The sequence below is a fragment of the Trichosurus vulpecula genome, chromosome 5 (assembly GCF_011100635.1).
Source record: "Trichosurus vulpecula isolate mTriVul1 chromosome 5, mTriVul1.pri, whole genome shotgun sequence".
NCBI lineage: Eukaryota > Metazoa > Chordata > Mammalia > Diprotodontia > Phalangeridae > Trichosurus > Trichosurus vulpecula.
The window spans coordinates 305,681,637-305,690,776 of NC_050577.1; positions in this window are offsets into that span (position 1 = coordinate 305,681,637).

Below are 9,140 nucleotides of genomic sequence, written 5' to 3' on the forward strand. Positions count from 1 at the left end.
GTAATAGCAGTGAAAGGTTTCAGGTTTTTATTGAGGCAGCAATAACATAAAGCCATGAGGAGGTCTGGAGTTGTTTCTGGCTATTAAGAAGCTCCTATTTCTAAGAAAGGAGCTCTGTCATCACCACCAAAGCACCTCCTTCCTCTCTAGCCCCACTCTGGAGGAAATGCACTTTACTTAACAGCAGTATCACAAAGCTTGTCACATTCAGGGGTTTAAAACCTCAGCGATTTCTTCTGAGGGCAACTCCCACTCCCATTACATGGGCAAAGCCATACATTAAAAGTGTAACTAAAAGTTAGCACAGCTTCTTTTCATAAAAATCACACTTTTATGAATGCACTTGTCATAATTATTTCTAAGAGTGTGAGGTAATTCAGTTAGATTAGAAATTGCTTATTTGTATTGCCCCAGTACATTTTATAAGGATAATTTCAATGTTTCCCTATTTTCTGATAACTTTAATCGCATTTAATTCTGAAACTATTTTAGTCAAATTTGTTCTTTTTCTGTTTCTTTAACCTGAATCCACTTGCACATATTGCAGGAAATTCAATTCGCTTGAGCACATATTTATCAATCATCTTGCTTTCAAAGATCTGTGATTTCCTTTGTTTGGATGCTGATGCTCCAGAAGTTGGTCCATGGTGAACAAAATTCTGGAGCTTCAACTCAGCAGGGAGAAGGGCAGAAGCCTGTTTACAGCATCCTGCAAAATTTGGGATGATTCTCAAAACTTGCCAGCTTGGTAGGATCTTTTCTCAGCTGACAAAGGTTTTAGGAGCTCAGGGTCACATACAACTCATGAAGAGGTATCAGAGAAGTGTCTGAGTGCAGGCAAATAATCAGAAAATTATAGTATCTAAGGAAAGGATCAGAGCTCAGGGTACTATTTGGAAACAAAAAGTTCTTCTACAGTGTTTCAAGTAGAAATCATCTCATCTTTTTTGAACACCACCAGAGGCAAAGAATTAAACTGCCATGTTGAGGGTTCAGAGCAAGGGGCTATGTGCAAGATACAGATAAGAAACCCAGGGTAACTGCCATAAAAAATTCACAGGGAGGTAATATAAAGGCACAATAACTGAGGCATAAATTAGGTTGAACTAGGGAACATACAACATGCTCTAGAATACTTAGAAAGAAATACATGGAACATACAACATGCTCTAGAATCCTTAGAAAGAAATACATGGAACATACAATGTGCTGTAGAATCCTTAGATAGAAATACACCCTGAGTCTTGAAGTCCATCTCCAAGCCTCCACAGACAGGTCTCTGTCTAAAAACCCTTCAGGCTAACCTACTTAAGAACTCTAGAAAGAACAAATTTTCAACCTCTTTCCTTTTGTTTCATCAATTCTAGGTTAATGGTGTCCAGAACAAGAAGGTTGACTTGCTGCTCCTGTTACTATCATCATAGCCCCCATCATTATCATTCATATTATTTATGTAGAAGTGCTAGACGCAGTATGTAGAAAGCTGACCTCGAAAGCAGGAAAATCTGAGTTCTAGTCTCACCTTTAGTATATAAGAAGATTATCTTCAATTTATCCTGTATATATTTTATTTGTTCTCAATTGTTTACATGGTGACGCCCCATGAGATTCTGAGCTCATCTGGATTTTCTGTCACTTTCTGTATTGCTGGCACATAGAACAGCATCTGACACATGGTAGGTGCTTGTTGACTCTATTTCATATGGGCTGTGTGATCCAGGGTAAGTCATAAGCTCTCAGTGTTATGGGGAGCACTTTAAAACCAAGTTGCAGAGAATATGCTGTCCTGCATTGGTAGGGAGATTTTTCTTACTTGAGAATCTTCTAAGCCAATGAAACGACAGGTTTGATCCCTCTCCCCATTCCCCAATGAGTACCAAATGCTTGGCAAATTGGATTTGATGAAACTTCTGCCAGGCAGGGCCAGGGCATGCCATGATGCACGTGGCCACTAGGGAGGAGCCAAGAGCCTGGAAAGAGCTGGAATTCACCAGCAGGACAGATGGGTGAGTGGTAAAACAAGGGATGCTGGGTACTGGGAAATGATAATGGGATAGGTCATCACCAATTTAGATTTGAAAGGCTTTGCTCTGGGAGCATGATTGGTCCTGACAGCAACCCTCAATGTCAAATGCTCATTGGTGATGGCTAGTCTACTTCCCTCTTACTACATTTGAAGACCACCCAATGTCTGAACAGAGGTGGGCAGTTCTACGCTAACAGTATGTTAATCTTTGAACACTATGCTATTAATTTATGTCTGGACGCTTTCACATAAATGCAAAAATACCCGTTTCAACTCTCCTTTCCTTGAAGTCCTATTTTTCAACCTTTTATTCCAGTCAGCAGTCTCCTTGGGGACCTTAAAAGATTCCTTGTTGATGGGAAGGAGTGTAAGAAAAAAATAAGGAACCATACTGATTCCAGGCTCTTCTTTTCCTCTTCTTGTAGTTAAATAAGAAATATAAGTTGTGAACAAAATACTGGCATCAGTATGATTTATCTGAGCCTCTGATTGGCCATTCAGAAGAATGTTTTACAAAAGTCCAACTCCAGTCACCTACACAATCTAATTTAATCTTTATCAACAGGTAAATTTCTCTGTCAAAGACCATGTGATCCTTCCATCTCATTCTTTACTTTTACCTGTGAATTTCAGCCGACTACAGGGCCAAAAGGGAATTCAATTTAATTCAATTCAGCTCAAAAAACGTTTATCTGTCTGGTGATGGCCCCTAATTAAATTGACCTGCTGCATGGAAGAGAATATTGGACTGGAGTCTTAATTTCTCCCGTACCAGCTGTGTAACAATGAACTAGTTAATTCACCTCTGTGGACTTTATTTTCTTTATCGTAAATAGGGGTAATGATACTTGAGAGGCAATGGGGGCGGGGTAGTGGGCAGAGACTTATCTTGAGAGTCTGAAAGACTTGGTTGGGTTCAATTCTTACATCTAAGATAGCCTGATGGAGGGATCCTGGGCAAACCATTTAACCCCTTAGTGTTCCAGGTAACTCTCTATAGCTACAAGTTACAGATGTGCATTGGTAGAAGGAATTCCCTATATCTTCAAAATTACAAGTCTGGTCATCCCCCATTCCACAAAAAATCCTAATTAACATGAGCGCTTAATGAGGTAATAGATCTGAAAAGTGATTTAGCTTTGCCAGGTGGTGGTGTTGTTCTCATTTGAACTATAATTGTTCTCTCGACTTTATTTAAGATATTATATGTGTGAGACATTCCCTGTTACTGTATATTTCAAGAAACACAGAGCAAGAAGCAAACCCACTAGTTCAATTGCTTCCTGATCAGAAATCACCTTTGGAATATTGATGACAAAGGGTCATCTAGCCTTGACTTGAAAACCTCAAGTTATGGAAACTCAACGCCTTTCAAGATGGTCCATACCATTTTTCTGGACAATGAATTATCCATCCTTTTTGTCTATTACAGCTTCTATCATGCTTTTTTTGTCTACAAGATGCTTCCTCCCATAGACTTGAAGCCCTCTGAGGACTAAAGCTGGGCCAATTGTCATCACTGTTTCTCCAGTGCCTAGCAAAGTGCCTACCACGTCAGAGATGGTGGTTAGCTCCCAAACTGGCTCCTCTGCAGCCATTGCTCTTTTTTTAATTCTGGGGCCAAGCTGAACAAGTCCGATACCTCTTATGACAGCCTTCAAATACTTGAACACAGCTATTACATGGTCATGGAGTCTTCTCTTCTCAAGAATACACATACCCAATTCCTCCAAAGAAGCATCCTTTGAGATGAGACAGCCAGATGGTGCAGTGATAAAATGCTGGAACTAGAGTCGGGAAATCTGAGTTTCAATCCAGCCTTAGACACTTATCAGCTATGTGACCATGGGTAAATCACTTTACCTGTCAGTCACTGTTTCCTCCTCTAGAAAATAGGAAAACAACAATAACTGCTCCCCAGGAGAGGACCAAATGAGGAAGGATTTAGAAGGGCTTTCTAACCTTCACCTCCATCTCCCTTTCCCTCACCCTCACCCCCCATATGTGTATATACACACAGATACTCATACACATATGCATACGTACATGCACAGATATCCCTCTGTACATATATGCATAACATACATACACACCCTTATTGTGCTTCCATTGAATCCTATGACCATGTCATCATTCTTTATCAACACACTTCTACTTGTCAATGTCTTTCCTCAAATGAAACATACACCCCATGGACACAGATCCAGGCTGAGCAATGCAGAGGATAGCAGGCAAAAGGCATCTTTCCATGTTTGCTCAGGCCATTTATTTTCTGTTAGTGCAATCCAAGGATCATATTAACATGCTCTGTTATCATATGGGTCAGTCAATCAGCCAGCATTTATTAAGTGCTAACTATATGTCAGGCTCTGTAATAAGCTCTGGGGAAACAAAGAAGACAAAAACACCACTTCCTTCTCTCCAGGATTTCACACTCTAACGGAGAAGACAGCATGTGAACAATGAGATGCACAGGAGATCTATACAGTGGAAGTATTGACTAACTGAGTTTGCAGTCTCCAAGCAACTCCAGGTCCATTTCTTAGGAACTATTCTCTAGTCGTACCTTCTCTATCCTGGGCATGTGAGGTGTGTGCACACGTGTGTAGATATGATTTCAGCCACTTTGGCTTAACTGCTTTCCTTTGAACAGGGGACAGTTCTTAGTAAGAGTCACGGAAAAACATACATTAGGAAAAGACTGACATAAAAAATGGCATGTGCACATATATGCACTTACACACACACACACACACACACAAAGGCATGCATATTTACGCCTACATCCAAACACAAAAACACATTTAATAAACTTTTTACCAAACATACCGTTTGAAATGCATGCTGACACTCACTCGTCTTTGATCCTTAAAATGGTCTTATGAAGAAAGCAGGGCTGGTATCATAATATCCCACCTCCTTTTAAAGATAGAGGCTCAAATGATGATTTCCCTAAAGCAAAATAGTAACTTCTGGCAACCAAACTGCCAAGGTAATGTTCTAATCTCTGTGTCATGATGTCTTTAACAATAAACCACTGAAATAAAAATAATTTATTTGGTAAGAAAAATTATGTTTGTGCATACACACATGTAAATATAAATCATGTACATAAATATATACAGATCATGTGCATATATGCATGTTTATATGTCTATGTACATACATCTCTCTCTATATGTGTGTGTTTGTATGTGTGTATAATATACATACACACATTTATTTAATTGAGTTACATTGAATCCTATCACCAATTTCTTCATTCTGTTCTCAATACACTCTTACTTGCCAAAATGCAAATGAAAGCAACATTCACATCCATCAGAATTAATTCAATAACCAATATTGAGGCTAGAAGAGAGATCATCAGTAGAGAGGTGGCAACTACAGTCAGACGCAGTCCCAGTTTCAGCACCTTTGGTTTAACTGTCTTCCTTTGAACAGTGGTGAGGTCTTAGTAGGAGGGACAGGGAAAGATGTATTGGGAAAGGACTATGACATAAGAATACTAAATACTAATAAGCGATGAATGAGATGAAATGAAACAAAATGCAACACAATTGAAAATGAAGTGAATGAGTGAATAGCAAGGGCCATTTTGACCCCCTGCAGGAGGCCCACTTCTCCCTCAGGGTGAGGCAGTCCCCTTCTTGCTTTCTTCTTTCCTTTGCAGAGATAATCATGGGCCTAGAACCTTGTCCATCCCATTGATTCTCGTTTATTCAGGGCAACAAGGAAGATTGTCTTCAGGGATTCACACAAACTGCTGATAAATCACTGCAGTAAATTAAGCAGAGATTCACTTAATGACATTCCCAGTGAAAAGTGCCAGTTAAGCTGAATGTGCTTGTACACATTCCAATGAGTTTAGATTCTGTTCAGTAAAGTTAGAACTAGGGTCTGGCATTCCTGTGAAGCAGGAGCAGAACACAAGGGCAGACACAAGAGTTGTCCCGGAAAACAACTTGTGTTCTGCCTCCATCTGCCCTTCAAGGCCCTCTATGCTCTGTCTCATCCTAGCTAATTTCCTATGACTTTCCTCCACATACTCTAATCCAAACTAGACCAAACAGGCCCAAATAAATGTTGGACTTTCTTTATCTCATTCTGTTTATCTACCTGAAATTTCCTTTTGAAAAAAAGAATCTTTCTTCCCCTTACATGTTTTGAAAGGCCTGCTCTACCACAAACTCTTTCATGAAGCCTCCTCTGATCTTCCCAAATGGATAGGATTTTTTTTCCCTTGGCAGAAGTCTCATAGGTGGGTAAAGATTTTCATATAAGAAATAGCATAGAATTCACCTAGATATAATCCTTCATTTTAAAGGTGAGTAAACTGAGTCCTAGAGAGTGATTTTACCCCTAACACATGGGCAATAAATGGCCAGCCTCTGATTCAAGACTGACTCCTCTGATTCCAAACCCAGCTCTTTCCAGTGTACCCTGATGCCTCCATCATGCATACCTTCCCTTACCATGTAACAGGGTTATTTCTGCAGCTTTCTTATTTCCTTCCTTAAATGTGAGTTTCCTGATAGAGGTGAATATCTCAAATTTCTCTATGTAAGTGTCACATTGCCTAGCCCAGTGTTTTATGCATAACTGCCCTTTTATAAATATTTATTTTATGAATGACTGAAATCATGCACTCATGTAGTAGAAATAAATGTATTTATAGATATAGATATAGAATATGGTTCATTTCGTCCTTTGTACTAGGAGGCACAGTGCCTAGCAAAGTTTCTGGAGCATAATAGGTACCTAATAAACACTTGTAGATTATTGATTGAGGCTTATAACTTGTTCCTTTTGAATTTGTGATGGTTCCTATTGATCATCACTTCCCCTTCTAAATGCCTACTAAACATCCATTCTAGATTCTTTTAAGGGATTGATGTCAAGTTAACTGGTCCATGGATTTCAGATAAATAGAGATAGGATATAGATGAAAGGCAGATTATCTATAGACAGATAGATATAGATGGATAGATAGACGATCAAAAGGGATATGGAGAGATGGATGATAGATATAGAAAAGAATAGAGGGAGGGAAGAAGGGAGGGAGGAAAGGAGGGTGGAAGGAAGGAAGGAAGGAAGGAAGGAAGGAAGGAAGGAAGGAAGGAAGGAAGGAAGGAGAGGTGGGACAGTAGGAGAGAGGAAGAGATGAAAGAAGGAAAGGAAGGAAGGAATTAAGACAGGAGATAGATGATAGAAGTAAATCGAAAGAGATATAGAGATGAACATCATGCAGAGCAGCTTGACAAGGGAATGGGTAAGAAGTGGAGCCCTGGATCCAGGCCAGATAGGCCCAAGCTGTGGTCTTTCAAAGGTTGAGGCAGGTAGATAGTTCTACTGTATTGTCCATTTGACTGGTATTCTGAGATTGACTATAGACCAAGAAGTCTGGCCAACAGTAGCAAGAGAAGTAGTTCCTTTATCAACATGTTTCTTCACTACACACACACACACACACACACACACACACACACACACACACACACAACTAAATAAAGAAGCTTATAGGCCACAGGCCTTTGGAAATGAGGGCCACATCCCATGCCATCACCTGCTCTCTGAGCTAAGCATACTGTTAGGACAAGGTATTTCTCCAACACACATATACTCAAAAAGGAGTCTCACTTTCATACAAACCCAATAGGGAGTTAAGATGCACCTCCAACTGGCCATCCAACTTTCTCTTAAAGATCTGTCATGATGGAGCAATCACCACTAAACCATTCCTTTTTGGGACTTTTTCCCATTGTTAAGAAGTCTGTCATATAGCTAGCTGAAGTGTGCCTCTTTGTAACTTTCCCTGATCCTATGTTTCTTTTCTGTGGCCCAGTGGAATATGCCTAAAAATTATGGTCTAAAATGACCTTTCGCATTCTTGCAAACAGGTGGCAAGCCCCTCCAATCTTTCATTCTCCACATGAACATGACCAACATAATGCAGAAAGTCTTTTGCATGGCCTTTAGTATTCATAGGCAAGCTCTACTCCTCCTAAGCTTTAGCACTCTCTGACTCTATCTTTTCAGGACCACTCAACACCTTTTTTTTTATTTATCCTCCACTACTTGACTTTGTTTTCATCTTTATACATACATTTTAAAAATCTTAGCTGGTGTTTCATATTTATCTCTTTGGTGCCCCCTCCTCTTTTACACACTTTGGAATTGCTTCTCTTTGGAGCTTCACTATTTCTTTCTAGAAAGATTTCCATTCCTCTTGAGCTGACTTTCTGTGCTGAGCTGTAGTCCCCTGAGATCTGACCTAACTTTTCTCAGTACTCTTTGAAATTTGTTTCCTGAAAATGTAGGGTGCGTGCCAGATCGTAGCTGAATTTTGTGTCCTCTAGCACTAGCTTTAAGGTAGAAGGCCCTCTTCCCCTAGGCGTTTGCCTCAATGCTACTACTGCAACGCATTCCTCCTTGTCCATCAATCAATCGACAAATCTATTACTTATGTTTTATCTCACACATAATTTGTTCATACATCATCATTTGTATGTTGTCGCCCAATCAGACTGCAGGCTCCTGTACCAGTAAGGCAATAAACACAACATCAGTGATAATCATGAATATGCCTACGTAGTTCTATATTGCAAAGTATGAGAGACTCTCCGTAAAGAAGGTAAAAGAAGTATCACATTTATTCAGACACCAGAGAACCATATCCCACAACCAAATGTTGCTTCAACAATCCGGCTAGCAGCTTCTGTGGGGGTGAAAGATCCACCAACAACCAGCACCCAGAAAGCTGCCAACACACTGCAAAAGCACAGGTTCTTTTGATCTGCTTTAGTAAGGAAAGCAACGTTAAGGGGTTGACAAGCTTACTTTAATTCAGCATACAAATATCATTCACTTAGTTCAGGGGAAAAAACCACCACCCCGAACTTCAGAGCAAAATACAGACAAAGTACAAACATGGACAGACAGACCTTGTCTGATTCAAATACCAATACATAGTTACCAGAGTTTAACAAAGTCCCAGCATCCAGGTTACAAGCCGGAGGGCCCTTAGCTACAGCTGCCCAGTGTCTCCGCATCAGCGCACCAGCACGAGTGAGAGCCCTAAACAAATTACAAACGTCAACAGACAGACCAAATA